This window comes from Periplaneta americana, chromosome 3, assembly GCF_040183065.1.
Source record: "Periplaneta americana isolate PAMFEO1 chromosome 3, P.americana_PAMFEO1_priV1, whole genome shotgun sequence".
Taxonomy (NCBI): Eukaryota; Metazoa; Arthropoda; class Insecta; order Blattodea; family Blattidae; genus Periplaneta; species Periplaneta americana.
Window position 1 is genome coordinate 36,491,248 of NC_091119.1, and position 17,479 is coordinate 36,508,726.

Genomic DNA, 17,479 nt, shown 5'->3' on the forward strand with positions numbered 1-17,479 from the left:
TGCTTACATATATTTGATATAATATCATTGTGTTTCTTATATTATTCTTTTTTGTGTTATTATTTTGATATTCATCACTTTCTTTTGCTTACATATATTTGATATGATATCATTATATTTCTTATATTATTCTTTTTTATATTATTATTTTGATATTCATCACTTTCTTTTGCTTACATATATTTAATATAATATCATTGTATTTCTTATATTATTCTTTTTTGTATTATTATTTTGATATTCATCACTTTCTTTTGCTTACATATATTTGGTATAATATCATTGTATTTCTTATATTATTTTTTTGTATTATTATTTTGATATTCACCACTTTCTTTTTCTTACATATATTTGATATAATATCATTGTATTTCTCATATTATTCTTTCTTGTATTATTATTTTGATATTCATCACTTTCTTTTGCTTACATATATTTGATATGATATCATTGTATTTCTTATATTATTCTTTTTTGTATTATTATTTTGATATTCACACTTTACTTTTGCTTACATATATTTGATATAATATCATTGTGTTTCTTATATTATTCTTTTTTGTGTTATTATTTTGATATTCATCACTTTCTTTTGCTTACATATATTTGATATGATATCATTATATTTCTTATATTATTCTTTTTTATATTATTATTTTGATATTCATCACTTTCTTTTGCTTACATATATTTAATATAATATCATTGTATTTCTTATATTATTCTTTTTTATATTATTATTTTGATATTCACACTTTACTTTTGTTTACATATATTTGATATAATATCATTGTATTTCTTATATTATTCTTTTTTGTATTATTATTTTGATATTCACACTTTACTTTTGCTTTCATATATTTGATATAATATCATTATATTTCTTATATTATTCTTTTCTGTATTATTATTTTGATATTCACACTTTACTTTTGCTTACATGTATTTGATATAATATCATTGTATTTCTTATATTATTCTTTTTTGTATTATTATTTTAATATTCATCACTTTACTTTTGCTTACATATATTTGATTATTTAAATTAAACAATTAAATAATTATTTTAGTGTGGGCTTAAACTTGTAATATTACTTCCCGCCACAAGCTTTTGCTTCATCTGAAGTGCGAACCAAAAGTGTACCATTATTGTGATCGTTCAAATAAATTATTATTATTATTATTATTATTATTATTATTATTATTATTATTATTATTATTATTATTATTATTAAACCTTGCTTTAGCAGACATGGAAAATAACTAGAAAATGGAAATATATTATAAGGAAAAAAGGAAAAGAATAAGAGGAGACTGAGAAAGAAAGAGAAATGAGAAATAAAAGAAAAAGGATTTAGAGCAAAGATTTACGTTAATGAAGTGAGGATAAAAAAGTGGAAGAGAAAAACAACAATGTGAATAAAATAAACGTGTGAATGGACAAGAAGGCGAGGGGGAAGGTGTCTGTATCCAGCAGAGCTGTGCTCTACAACCACTTCATCACGGTTGTCATCTAGCTCGTAATTTTTATCGCAGCAAATTGCTAAGTGAGTCGCCGGAGATGTTAATCTGTCGTAACACGCGTCGAATACATTTATTAAGCCGGTCTGCGCCTCTTTTTGCGCCGCCCGATGTTTTTAGCCCGCGCTGTAGACGGAGGCTCCAGCCCTTGACATAATTTCACAGTATATTACATCTAATGGCCAGTTTTACACGGCTAGGCGCTTGATATCGGCAAGACGACGTTTGGCGAGTTATGGCTGTAAAAACGAGGGAAGGAAAGGCAAGAACAGAGATGTGGCGTCCCCCCCCCCCGCCAGCCTGCGGCGGCCCTTTTTATTCATGAGCCATTAATCATTTCGCTTCGGGGTACAAGACGTCGAATCGGCAATGCAGATCTCTGCTGAGTTTCCAAGAATATAAAACTTATATTCGGTCACAAGAAACGTATCTAAATCATAAAAAGCGCCCTCTCAGTACCTTAATTTTATGGTTCTGGGCATGAGTTATTTTGACACTCTTCCATTCCTTTGCTGAAAGTCTGCGATTTCTGCCATACAAGTTGATGGAGCTTCTGAGAAGGGAGTAATTACCTCATATAAAGAGTAAGACATATATAACTTGGACGCTAATACCCTACCGTTACTTGCAATAAATATCTCCCCTCATACATCTCTTCCAACATTGCAGCCATTTTCCGTTGCCTTGGCAACGAGTGAAATGAATATGAAGATATGAGCAGGCATGTCTTAATTCTCGTCAAAAAGACAGTGATTATTGTTATGAAAATATTTATACATATCTTTCTTTATTTTTTTCCTCTCCCACTGCCGTAAGTATGCTGTTATTAACTTGTTTCAGTGGTAGTAAATGGATTTTATCCACTTTGATTATCTAATGTAGACTTTACATCACTAATAAAAATCTAGTAAACACATTAATTACGCAACTAGTTAGGTAATTATACTTCTATTACGCAACTAGTTAGGTAATGATACTGCTATTACCTTATTAGTTGCGTAATGTGAACCACACATTAAATTTAATTAAATGGAATTAATGTGAACTACACATTAGATTAAATTAAATGGAATTTGTTTTATTTATTATAAATATTCATATCTTATGCCGTATTTCGATGGTAGTCTAATACTATATTGCCCAGTGTGACCTGAGATTCACATACAATAATGTATTTTTTAACTAGAAAGGGAATATTCCTTCACTGTTGGCCAATGTCACTTCGAAGTTACAATATGTCTGCTGTTTTCTACATTTTTTAAAGGACATTAGGACTGAGTTTTGAAATTTTTACAATTTTAATCTGCATTATCACACCCAAGTATGTTATATTTATTTATACTTACCTGACTATAGTCTTGAATAATAACCATAACGTAACACATAAAATAATTATGTATTAATATTAATACTGATATTAATTAATTATTTAATTATTAGTATGTTCAAATTTCACTAGCTTCCAGTAACCGGCTCACAAATCTAGTGCAATTTAGTTTCGTGGAACTCCAGTACCGACAACATTTGTCTCATCTGCCAACACAACAGTTACAAAATCACTACCATTTGTATTGTATGAACCGTTCAAAGCAAAAGTGGTGTAAGTCAAAATTGGATAATGAGGTTTAAAGTAAAAATTCTGTAAAATACAGCGCAAAGTAGCAATTAATATGGCCTTCTTGCTGCACACTGACTACTAATAGTTTAAATAAATTGACTATTAATTGCTACTTTGCGCTGTATTTTATAGAATTTTTACTTTAACACTCATTACCCATTTTTGACTTGCAGCACTTCTGCTCTGAAGGGCTCATTTGTTAGTATCGAAATTCGAAACGAAGTTGGCGAAAGAAAATTCAACCTGCAAACTAGAAAATTACTACAACCCACTAGCATATGTAGTAATGGGGGAAATATGGTTATGTTTCACCCTTAAGGTATGAAGTATACCTACCTACCTTGCCTCCGTTTCAGTTACCTGTCATCATATCATAATCTCTTCACACGCACGTAAAATAGCCGCATACTAGCCATACCAACACATAAGACATCATCGTATTCATCATCATACAGAATCTCGCTCTCGCGCTTGTGAAATACCCTACCCAGTGACATCAGAGACTGTCGGAATTTAGTAGCGTTCAAAAGCAAACTTATTAAGCATTTACTTACTGCGTAGAGTAGGTTTAATTTTTACTTAATTAATAAAAAAATATGTCTCTCTTCTTAACTTTTACAATAAACTGTCTACTTTTTAGTAATTAGTTAATCTTTCAGTACTTTGATTTTTATTGTATTTGTAAATTTAATATTAATTGAAGAGTCCACTGCAAGAATGATGGATATCATTTGGAATACATTTTACAGGAGAAGCAATTGAAAGTTTGAAATGCTTAGCGCTCAAAGCTTAACTGTGATTTTCCGATCATTACTGGACAATGACTATCTGTGTTAATGCCATATAACTCTATGTACATTCTATATGTCTTAAGCTATGCATTGACAGTCTTGGTTCATTTTCGACAAGAAAGTGACATCCATCATTCTTGCAGTGGACTCTTCAATATTAATTAAAAAATTGTAATTGTATTCTTAATATTGTAGTTGTAATCCCCTGGTAGAGGGGAAGAGAAGGCCTGATGGCCTTATCTCTACCAGGTTAGATAGATAGATAGATAGATAGATAGATAGATAGATAGATAGATAGATAGATAGATAGATAGATAGATAGATAGATAGATAGATAGATAGATAGATAGATAGATAGATAGATAGATAGATAGATAGATAGATGGATGGATGGATGGATGGATGGATGGATGGATGGATGGATGGATGGATGGATGGATGGATGGATGGATGGATGGATGGATGGATGGACGGACGGACGGACGGACGGACGGACGGACGGACGGACAGACGGACAGATGGACAGATAAAAATAACCTGACCCGGACTGTACTCAAGGACACCCTCAGAAACGCAAAGTGCGAGTGTCTTGCCTTTGACGAAATAAGACTGACAACTGTGATTGGCAGATTGCTGACGTGACGTGTTGGGTGGTACCGTTCTCACCTTCAAAGACAAGTGCTCATTGACTGGCTTTTTACTCAAAAACACGCGCCAAAAACGCTGGCACTGTCTGTACTTCTACCTGAGAGAACTATTTTACTTGGATGTAGGAAATAGAAGTTGGAGTTTGTCTTAAGTGAAATAAAAGATTATAGGAACGATATCTCGCCCTCTAGTGTCACAGAGGTCGAAAGGTTCACGCAGTAAAGCGACTCAGGTAGGCGCTCGACCTCGTAAACTACACTGCATTCAGGGCATAACAATATAAAATTTAATAAAACTCTGGTTACAGAGCGCTCTTCTCCGTCACCCGGGGTCGCAGGCCGCGCCGCATCCAACTACCACTAAAATTCACATTCGTTTCAAAGTACTCTGATACTTCACTTCAGACCATCAGCCATCTTACCGTCACGAGAAACGGGGCGTGACGATGACGGCTTGTCTGTCATCATTCGCAATACTTTAGTTTACGTCAAATTTTCTTCGCCTTAGAAAAAAGAGAACAGTTCAGTTCGTTTATCATGTTGCGAATTACATTACTCTTTATAGCAGATATGTCAATTGATGCCCACAGGAGCAAGCGCGCGCTTTAGAGCTCAGGAGAGCTTGAACTCTTTAAAGCGGAAAGGAAAGAGACATACGAAAGAGGTGGTATATGCCGCTTGGTCGAGCTATATTCAGGGATGGCCAGCACTGATTCAATAGATAAACGGAAGAGAACTTATTAAAACTGTATCCATGTTAATTTTTAGATTTTCTTGAGAAGTATAAGTGCATTATAAGAATGTAAGTTTTAATTTGAATGCTCATTTTTCACAAGTTTGATTTTTTTATTCCAAAGAAATATTTTCTCAACTTTTCGTATAGAAAAGTGAAATTTTCAAGTATAGGCCTATTTATTTAGTAGCCTTACAGAATGTTTTCGTAAATCTAATGTACCGTATATACGTATTACTGAAGATAGTGTATTGAAAATTTTGAAAATATTCGCATGGAAATTGTTTGTAAGGAAATGAATTAACAAAGCAACTACTGTTACATCATAAGCAAAAGATACGTGCCTATATGTTGCTCTATAGCTTCAGCAGATTTCGAGAAAATAATTTAATATTCTGATGATAGGAAGTTGCTCACAAATATCACCTTAAAAGCATAATGCGATAAGAGTTTTGTTATGTAATATTAGTTACACTTAAAACAGATACAGTACCTAGGTAACTTTGCTTTGTACTGTAATATTGTTTTGATTAGTTTATTGATTACTTTTGTAACGCTAAAGATACCATCAATATAAATTCCAACTTATCATGTCATACTCAATCTCTTTCTTTGGAATATCACTTTCTTTATGAATGATGTGTTTCATCCACTTAATACAATATAATATTATACTACTATGGTTGCCTGCCGGTCTGAAGTTGCGTTCGGGCGCGGGTTCGATCCCCGCTTGGGCTGATTACCTGGTTGGGTTTTTTCGAGGTTTTCCCCAACCGTAATGTGAATACAAGGTAATCTCTGGCGAATCCTCGGCCTCATCTCGCCAAATATCATCTCGCTATCACCAATCTCATCGACGCTAAATAACGTAGTAGTTGATACAGCGTCGTTAAATAACCAACTATACTACTATTGAAGTTAAGTGAATATTCCTCTCTATTATGTTATTAAGATTTAAAACACAAGTGGAATATTAAGAAATCAGTGTTAGTACTTTTGTTTTACAGACAATATAGATAATATTAAACAGAAAGAAGCCATATAAAAATAACGACATAAAATTTCACGTTCCGTTTGAAGTTTGTGCACCACTGTTTTTTTAATCCAACAGGTTGCTTATTCATATACACAACCCTTCCTCTTTCCATACTTAGCGCTTGCTGCCCGCGCACGACGTCAAGGTCAGAAAAATGCGCTTCCTTTGACATCACTGCTTTATACAGTAGTTTATATTCTTGAACGAATAGTAAACAGCATAACTAACGGGAGAAATAATTTAATATACAGTAGTGGCAAAAAAAAACCGAACCGATCCTTGTAGCTAATTTCAGAGCCTTGTTCACTCCAGAGCACGATAGACTGGTAACTAAGACTTTAGTGGTTCGAATCCTGCCTGGGAAGGAAACTTTTCTTTGTTCCTTATTCAAATTTATTCCCAATACTTTTCGATTGCAGCGGTATTTTACTACTTAACTTATTATTCCCAGAACATGAATTTTATCAGCAATCGAAAAGTATTGGGAATAAATTTGAATAAGGAACAAAATAAAGTTTCCTTCCCAGGCAGGATTCGAAGCACGAAGGTGTTAGTTACCAGTCTATCGTGCTCTGGAGTGAACAAGGCTCTGAAATCAGCTACAAGAGTTGGTCCGGTTTTTTTGTCACTACTGTACACTCAAACAAGAGGATGATCTTTCTTATTTTGGGTTCGAACACAAGCTTTTCTCTATGACCCCAAAATTAAGATTTTTCACTCATTTATGTATTTCTCGGTTTAAGTAGATATAATATGCAATTTTATCGCTAATTTATATGAAATACCTATACAATAATCCCGTTGTATACGCAAGGAATACGTTCCGAAGCCTATAGCGGTTAAGAACACTAGAACTGAATTTTTGGCCAAAATGGCAAAAAAGTTCAATTTTTAGTTTTTTTTTTTTTACATATATGATATATTCAAGAGTATCATTTCTTTAATTAGCTAGAATTCTGAAGCTAAAAATGTGTTGTGAATTCCATATTGCTTCGTACAGATTTTTTTTAAAGATTTTTAACTACAAAATTACATTTTTCTTACGCACTTATCACAATAATTGTTACAAATCACGCCACTCTTGTAAATTATTTAAGATTGTACGTTAGAATGCATAATTAAACTGTAAAGAATCAAGTTCCTAATGTCGTGTGATTTGTAACAATTTTTTTGGTAAGTGCGTAAGAATGATGTAATTTTTAGTTAAAAATTGAAAAATAAAATATGTGCAAAACAATTAACAACACAATTTTAACTTCAGAACTCTAGCCAATTAAAGAAACGATACTTCTGAATAGTTCATTCTCTATTTGTAATATTTTTTTACTCTTAAAACTAAAGAAAAAAGATATTTTACTACAACTTCAAATTAATGTAATTTTTAAAATATTGAGATAAGAACAGATGTTTATATGACACTTTTTGCTCAGAGTGTCTTCGGAAATAAGCTGCGTAAGGGACGGTAAATCTTCATGAATCACCCTGTATTTTAATTGTGTCAGGGTCATTTTTATGTCTCGGTTTTGTTCTCCGTAATAGTCCAAATACATAATGATTATTTTATCTTTCTCAAGGATGTTTCGACTTTTCAGAAATTATTTTCTGTAGTGTAATAAGAACAATAAAACACTAATATTTATTTATTTATTTATTATTGCTACTAAATTTGAAATGAATACAAATTAATAAATACAATGAAAGATAAACTAGCCCACTTCTGAATGAGTAAGACTCGTGCTCAGGACAAAAATAAAATAAAAATTGAGAGTGAATACAGATTAAATGCAGTTTAATATGTTTAAACCCAAACTATAATATATATATATATATATATATATATATGTATTTATATATTTTAATGGAGGATGGACCCGAAGGCTTACACTGCAGCCTGAGGTTTATTGTGCTTATCACTCCTGTTTGTCGCCGAACGGTCGCGTTCTTGTACGAATACAGCAAGTTGCACCGTGGAATTAAGTCGGACTATGTTAATGATGATAATGACATATAGACCTATTATGAATAAGTGTAGACGGAATGAGTTCGAAATCCAACGCAGAAAGTTACCTACCAATTATTTCTCTACTGACTGAGGGAAAGTCTCCGAAAAAAAAAACACAGAATTTGAACCAGGGCCCGCTCGTTGCATAGTAAGACATGCTAACAGTTCCAATACAGCGGTGGACAAATACTAATGTTAATGGCCATGCTATAATTCACAAAAATTGTTGTATTACTGATTTTTCGCGAATTTTGTTGAGAAAGGTTGTTTTGTAACTACAGTATTATACAACTTAAACGAAAAGATGTAATAATTTCTAGCTGAATTTAATTTATGTCCTGATAATGTAGTAGTGGTGGTGGTGGTGGTGGTGGTGGTGGTAATTTATTTATTTAACCTGGTAGAGATAAGGCCGTCAGGCCTTCTCTGCCCCTCTACCAGGAGATTCCAACTACAATATCAACAATAAAATTACAATTAGTATTAAATTTACAATTACAATTACAAATAAAATTACAATTATTATTAAATTTACAATTACAATTACAATAAAAATCAAAGTGCGAAAAGATTACCTCACTAATTAAAGCTAGATAATTTATCATAGAAAAACAAAGAATATTTTATATTTACTGAATTACAAATTAAACCTATAATAACAAAATTGTATAGTGATGAAATTACTGGATATTGAAATAATTTGTGATAGATTAAGGAAACTATTTACAAGAAATCAATTACTGACCAAGTGCCTAGTAAGTTTGCTTTTGAATTCAATTTTATTTCGACAGTCCCTGATGCTAGCAGGTAACGAATTCCAGAGTCTTGGCAGGGCTATTGTGAAAGAGGATGAGTATGAGGAGGTGCGATGGGATGGTATTGTTAGTATTGTTTCATGACGAGATTATGATGGGAAGAAAGGTAAGTGAAGCGAGACGACAGGTACGAAGGAATAGAAGAGTTCAAGATTTCGAAGAGAAAGAGGAGGGAATGTAAATTTCTTTTCTTATCTATTTTAAGCCAACCTATTGCTTCCAGGGATGGGGTAATATGATCATATTTACGAACATTGCTTACAAAACGTACACACAAATTACGATCACGTTGAAGTTTCGTTTTGTTGTCGCTGGAGAGGTCAGTCAGTAAAATGTGAGCATAGTCAAAATATGGAAATACAAGTGTTTGCACAGGGGACTTGTAGGTCTAGCTTGACTAATGGTTCATAATCTGAATCTTTTGAACACTTAACTATATCACTGTCTGAATACTTATTCAACAAGCAAAGAAACTACACTCACAGACATGCATGACATGTATGAACTTTTGTGGACTTGCTTTCCTTCTGCTCTGAAAAAAAGAGAGAATTTGTAACAGCTGTAGGAAAGTGAAGAAATTATGGCACTATGGACTTACTTAAGTTTACCTCTGAAAAGAGAGTGAAATATTGTATACAAACTAGGGTTTAAGCTAGAAAATAAATAATTGTTGCAAAAATGCACAGATGAAAAATTATGTTTGTGCAAATTGCGAAATGCTTGTGCAATATTATAAATAATTGTGCAGAAAGATAAAATTAATAAAATATGCAGAAACAAAAAACTATGTAATTTGTTTCTTGCAGTTTTATTACTTTCAATCCATCTTATCACACTCTACAAACGTGGACAAATTATAGACTAAATTAATTAAATGTGCGACGAAGCTGTATTTATCGGCAGAAATAATGAACAAAAATGTATTTTGCACAGAAATAATGAACAGAAAATTGAGTCTCAAAGTGACTAATATTTTGTGAACATTCCCTTATTCTTTATTAACACGTTGATTTTGTCAGAGATGCTGGAAACCAAAATTTGACACTTTCTTTGAATATCAGCATCATTTAGCCAGATATCAGACAGTGCTTAAATGAGTCCATGTTTTGTTGTAAGCCTCTTTTTGTTCACTTTCTTCTTCAGTATAGGTCAGAAATTTTTAATTTCGTTCATGTCCGGTCTTCTTGCAGGCCATGGGAGAATATCTTCTGCAGTACATAATTAAAACACCAGTAGTACTAACACAGCCAGACAAAATATACTTAACCATTGGAAAAATATACTAGAAGATGTAAACAATCATATTTAAAACAATAGAGACTCTGTGAATTATACTGATAATTGATATGACGAATTATATTATGTTTCCAAATAAAACGTTTTAGTCTAATAATAATTTGTCCACGTCTGCAGATATACTTATGTAAGTAAATCATTAGATGTTGGTATACTTAAAATCAATTAATGCCGAATTTACATCACATTAAAATGCGTTATTTTATGGGCACTCTAAACATTGAAATTCTTTACTAGTAGGCCCTTCAAGATGTATTGTTAGCAAAGTGTTAACTCTTTTTACTGAAAGTTTTTACATGATTCATGCAACTAAATCCTCGATTACAATTTACAGTATGCAATGGAATTACATATATAAATCAGTTAGAAGTTCACTTAACTTACATGAATTGCACCAACTCTTTGAAATCCATTCCTGAACATCTATTGCTCAATACCTTTTTGAACATTGCCCATGCCATTAGCATTTCATTTAAATTCAGATTAGTTCAAACCACTGCCTGCTGGATCACATCCTATGGCTGCTTACACTGCCTGCCCAATCAACGGTTATGAGCGAGTAGCCGCTAGGTGGTAGATAGTGACTTTGCATATATTGATAATGTTAATAGCGGTGGGCACTGTCTGCCACCTAGCGGCAAAATAACTTTGAATGAGCAGGCAATTTACGCAGCTATAGGATGCGATCCAGCAGGCAGTGGTTCAAACATATCTCTGATTTCATTTTCTCCATTACCATCTTCGTTGCTGAAGTCCAATGTGGTTGTCGAATTTTTGCACATTTACATTCAAAGTTTGTTGCATTGTTAGAAGTTGAGTAGCAAAATACGATAAATGCGACTGTGGCTTAAATCCTGATACAAACATGTAGTTATCTCAAAACTACCAATTTTGGACTTACACCACTTCTGCTCTGCACCTTTCATATGGAATATCTTCTTGCTAATTCAAGCTGATTAGTCAGCGCAAATTTCTGGGAAACGTATCAAGGAGACCGTGACGAGGAAACTGATTGATTAGATTCTCGGAAAATGTAGGCACTGAAGTACAATTAATTGTATGGGTTTTCTTCGTTACATGTTATGACAAAGTCCCTCCTTCCAGGTATCAAACTGAACCATAAATCAAGCTTACATTTATACGATAAATGCATGTTTCGTGTAACATTCCAGAATTCCTTGGAAATCATACGTGCACTTTATTGTGCAAGGAACTACTTTTATACGAGGAAACAACTTTGAATTGAAATCTTCCTATATGTTATGCATTAAATCAGAGCGCCATACGTGGCCATACGGCTTATAGGAACCTACAATTTTTAATGAATCATATGGGGAAAAGAGAATTCCGCCCATACGGAGCCATATGACATAATAAGTGCTTAAGTTTTGTATACAGAGATCTATAATTTTGCATGAAGATATGTACTGATCTTAGACCATCTCTTGCTCTTCCTAATAGGCCTATATATTCTTTGATGTTTATAAACATAGACGGTCTACCTTGCAGTGCTGGAATTCGGAACCATATACACTGCTCCATCGATTTAGTAGAAAGTCTACTTAGATATAAGCCTATATACTGATTTAAAATATCACTGACTACATTGTTACTTTTTTCTTTAGACATCATCCTGATAGTGCTGTATTTTAATTGTCTCATAATAATCTCTTTCTATTATCTAATATTATTTGAAATATATTAACTTTCTATGTATTTTAGTTTAATTCTGCTACACAGTTTATTTCAGTGTTTAATTAATAGTTCATAGTATTTTGTTGTTTAATTTGTAAATAACTCTTGTATACATGTAACTCTCATCTAAATCAAATTGTTGAATTCTTTGTAAGTTCATGCATATGTATATACACTTTTTGCTGGTTGAGTGGAAGAGAAGGCCTTACGGCCTTAACTCTGCCAGCTAAAATAAATCATTATTATTATTATTATTATTATTATTATTATTATTATTATTATTATTATTATTATATAACACGCGGAGCAAGTCCCCTGCAATCGACAAGCATATCTTTTGGTAGAATGTAGAACAAGAAAGTCAAGGAATATTATGGACAGTATAAAAAATCGATCATAAGGGATAGGTATATAAGAGTTGTTAATCCATCATAAAAACCAAATCTAATATAACGTTAATACAAATTAATTTTATTTCCTAGAATATATATAAATAAAATAAATAATAAATTAATGAATGAATATATGAATAAATAAATAAAAATAAATAAATAATTGAATAAAGAAAGGAAGAAATGAGTGAGTGAGTGAATGAGTGAAGTTATGAAAAAAGGAAAGAAGGAATGAGTGAGTGAATGAATAATGAATGAATTAATTGATTAATTAATTAAGGAATAAATAAAGAATGAATAAATCAATAAAGGATTAAATAAATAAAGAAAACAACAAAAATAAATATTACTTTACCCTCTCCAGCAATATTCTTAACATTTGTGCCGTTTTTAAGACGTTGAATAATATTTACTTTGTCAGAAATATTCATGCTTCAAAGTGTTTGTGACATGACACCTTATCGGTATACGGAGTCTTGAATTCTCGCCACAATAAACCACGTTGTACTGTTTTGTGCTTTCTTTAGACTCAAACGCATTCTACTAAATCGACGGACAGTGTATATGCCTAAAAGAATTATATATATATATATATATATATATATATATATATATATATATATATATTTTTTTAGAAAAGGTATATTAAAGGAGGCACAGTTTTCTGTTATTTCGTTGGTTTCCGTGTGATTTATTCAGTGATAAACACGTGATTTTACTTTACAGGCATAAGAAGGCCTACTTTAGACATAAAAATCCTTTGATATTTACCTGTTTATACTACTCCACTGTTGTACTTGTTACTAATTACCAACATAAACAATTAAACGATTTTTATATTGACTTTCGTTTATGTGACGTCATTCCATTTTCGGCCAATGCAGTGTAATTAAATTTTGAATTCCAACCAATCATAGTCATACATCGTGATAATTTCTGCAGCTCGATTTATCACTGTCAATTTATCGCATGATCGTTCTTTTGTTTAGTCAGTGTCGCTGTTTCCATGTATATCGATGAGCATGAATCCATTGTACTAAATAAAGTGCGAAATCCTACTTCCACATCTACATGTTCATCTTTTAATTCCATGTCCATTGTATCTAAAGAAAATGACACTCCTTCATAACATTTGTTCATTAATGTATTAATCAGGTTATTTGTAATTATGCTATAAAATATTTCAATTAAATCATAATTTCAGCAGACAATGAAAACGTATTTCTGTTATAATAATATAATTAACATTAATTTTAAACCTGTATTTCGCTTTTCTCAATTGGCATTACTGAATAACATTCAATTTCTTTATTACAGTAATCGTTATTCATCTATTTCGATTTCACAATGTCTGAATAGGTTAAGTATTCATAAATATACAATTATTAACATTTTGTGAGGGAACTTTAGGATATATTATTTAGATTTTTATTTTATTCACGAAATAGTCCTAATAAATGTCACTCGAGGTCTGAGATTTCCCAAATAAATTCACTTGCTTCGCTCGTGGATTTATCGGCAAATCTCAGACCTCGTGTGACGTTACTATAGAATGTATTTGTTGCTGCAAATTAAAAAGACGTGTATATCATTATATACATCTCAAAGAAACCAATAAAGGACCTTAAAGTAAGGTTTGCTTTGAACTCGTAAAAAGTAAAAATGATAATCCTTTTGGTTTCAATGAAATGATAATAATAATAATAATAATAATAATAATAATAATAATGATAATGATAATAATAATATATATTATTATAATGTACCGAAGTACATATGATATTTCCATGCAGATATTCTGCGTCATCATACGATGAAAGAGTAATGGAACGGAGAAAAATTCTCTCCGGCGCCTGGATTTGAACCCGGGTTTTCAGCTCTACGTGCTGACGCTTTATCCACTAAGCCACACCGGATTCCACCCCGGCGTCGGAAGAATCGTCTCAGTTTTAAGTTCCAACTCTTGGGTTCCCTCTAGTGGCCGCCCTCTGCACTACGTCATAGATATCTACGAACCTAGGACCGAAGTCCACACATGTGCTGAGGTGCAGTCGTAATGAGTGACTAGTTGGCCGGGATCCGACGGAATAAGCGCCGTCTTAAATCACGAAGTGATTTACGCATATCATATATATTATTTTAATGTACCGAAGTACATATGATATTTCCATGCAGATATTCTGCGTCATCATACGATGAAAGAGTAATGGAACGGAGAAAAATTCTCTCCGGCGCCGGTGTGGCTTAGTGGATAAAGCGTCAGCACGTAGACCTGAAAACCCGGGTTCAAATCCCGGCGCCGGAGAGAATTTTTCTCCGTTCCATTACTCTTTCATCGAATAATAATAATAATAATAATAATAATAATAGAAGACTCGTAATGGGTAAAAATATTCCCGCTTGATTGAGACCGTTATCAGATTAGGGAACAGTACCATAAGTTTACGAAACCCTCCTGTCTTTCTCACAGCACCTAATACTGGTGCATTGCGCACATACTACAATCCCGAAGACGATTTATAGCGACAAGGGAAAATGTCATTAACAAAAATGAATGTAATCGCACAGGTCGAAGCTAATGAAAACATACAAAGGGATCAATTTTCAGTGACAAGTTAATTTCCTGCCCTCCAACTCGTTTCCCGCTCCTAAAAACACCTACAACTCGGATATTATGCCGTAATTCAAGCGGCGTGTATATCATATGCAGAAGCTAAATCATGCGAGATAATGTGGTATATGAGGCGGCACATTTGCATACCCCATTACTTCCACTGCACTATCCGAAGCGGTAACGAGGGTTTAAGTAAGATGGGCGCCCCCGCCCCTGGAGTAAGGAGGCAGGCCATTACAAATGGAGTAGAAGTTACAACAACTCCTCGCTTAATCTCGTTCCCAGTTCCTGGCGGCTGTAATTTAAGAAAAAAAAAACACGAAACTGGAACAGTTTCTTTCTAAGAGGAAATGTAAAATTTCATACAATATCTTGAAGATTTCTTTTTGACATCTTGACTTTGTAAATTAAGTAGTGTACTGGATTACTTATCATCCCGCTATCTCGGGTTCGTTCCCTAGTCCTGGCTGAAGTGGCTCTATGGTGGATAAGATCGGAAACGAGGGTTTTCTCGGCGTTATTCCGTTTCTCTAAACATAAATTAATTTCATCAACACTTCAACATTTCATCTTGTCTTGACTTCTTGAGTGCCGGATCCGGGGTGCATCCTTAACACTTAAACTTACAATGAGTCATTGTACGCATTATACAAGGTGATTAAGAAGAATAATAAATATTTTAGGAGTGGTAGTATGGACTATTCTGGGCAAAAGTAGTTCACATAGAATGAACTGTGAGTAATATCATCAATTTCAAGGGATTATTCTTTGAGATATTTGAAACAAATTGTTAAATACAATTTTGCTCGTTTTTGCTTCCTTTGCCATATAAAAATTGTTTTATGGGAAACATTTCATATCGTGATATTTATTTAAAGTATTCAGTTTTTTAAAATCGCACGAAGACTTAAAAACCACAAAAAAGTCAATGAAAATGTTTACCAATAAGTTACTGCAGTTAAAGTTTAATGTAGGTCGTTTTTATGCATTGATATTACAATTCTGTGACCGTTGCGTTCTAAACAAGAAACACTAATATCTATGCAAATAATCAATAAAAGAATATTAATCAATTCACATTAAATAAGCCTGCTGAAGTCACTTCAAATAAGTGTTCCAACTTTCAGCCAGATACTCATATGATTAAAATTGTGGAAGATGTATTTTTTTTTTCAAGTTTTCTGCCCACGTCGCTCCTGGATATTGCTGGAGATTTTAAGGTAATATTTATTTATTTAGTTATTTATAGTCCAAACCTGTGGAGTAACGGTTAGCGCGTCTAGCCGCGAAACCAGGTGGCCCGGGTTCGATTCCCGGTCGGGGCAAGTTACCTAGTTGAGGTTTTTTCCGGGGTTTTCCCTCAACCCAATATGAGCAAATGCTGGGTAACTTTCGGTGTTGGACCCCGGACTCATTTCACCGGCATTATCACCTTCATCTCATTCAGACGCTAAATAACCTAAGCTGTTGATAAAGCGTCGTAAAATAACCTACTACTACTCAGGTCAGTTCAAATAAGTGTTCCAACTTTCAGCCAGATACTCATATGATTAAAATTGTGGAAGATGTGAGTATTTTTTATTTTATTTTTTATTTTTTATTTTTTCAAGTTTTCTGCCCACGTCTCCGCTGGATATTGCTGGAGATTTTAAGGTAATATTTATTTATTTGGTTATATATATATATATATATATATATATATATTACAATATGATACGTCATCTATATTAACGTTGTATTAGATTCATTTTTTATAATTAATTAATAATACTCTTAAAAACCCATTCTCATATGATTGATTATATTACTGCCAATAATAATAATAATAATAATAATAATAATAATAATAATAATAATAATGGTTTATATAACCTGGCAAAAGTGAAACTGGAAAAGATCGAGAAGTATAGGGGAGAGAGGAAGTGTATAAGCAGATGTGTAGAATAAAATATAAGTATTTATAGGAAGTGAGAATAGTGAGAAAGGATTAGGTGTAAGCAGAATAGAGAGAAAGTGAAAGTGAGCGCAAATAAGAATGAGTGAAAATAGTGAGAAAGGGTTAAGAGAAGTGAACAAGTGACAGCATAAAATTAATACTAACATTTGAACGTTGGGACAGTAAATGAATATAAGAGAAAGATAGGAGAAAAGGTCAAAGAACAAATAGGATAAAAAATTCAGTATGATAATTTATAGAGAAAAATAATTGAAATTGAGATTTTAGTGAATAGTAGTTAGAGGAAAAAGGGGGTTTGAAAGTAGTATATAATATTAGACATATTAGGATTAATGAACAAATAGAGAATAGCAAGTGAAATG

General features: G+C 32.7%; 1 protein-coding gene across 13 annotated transcripts in view; it reads left to right on the plus strand.

Moving 5' to 3' along the window:
- Hasp (Hig-anchoring scaffold protein) overlaps positions 1 to 17,479 on the plus strand; it is a 797,842-nt gene that overhangs the window by 535,071 nt on the left and 245,292 nt on the right. The gene's annotated exons all lie outside the window — the stretch shown is intronic.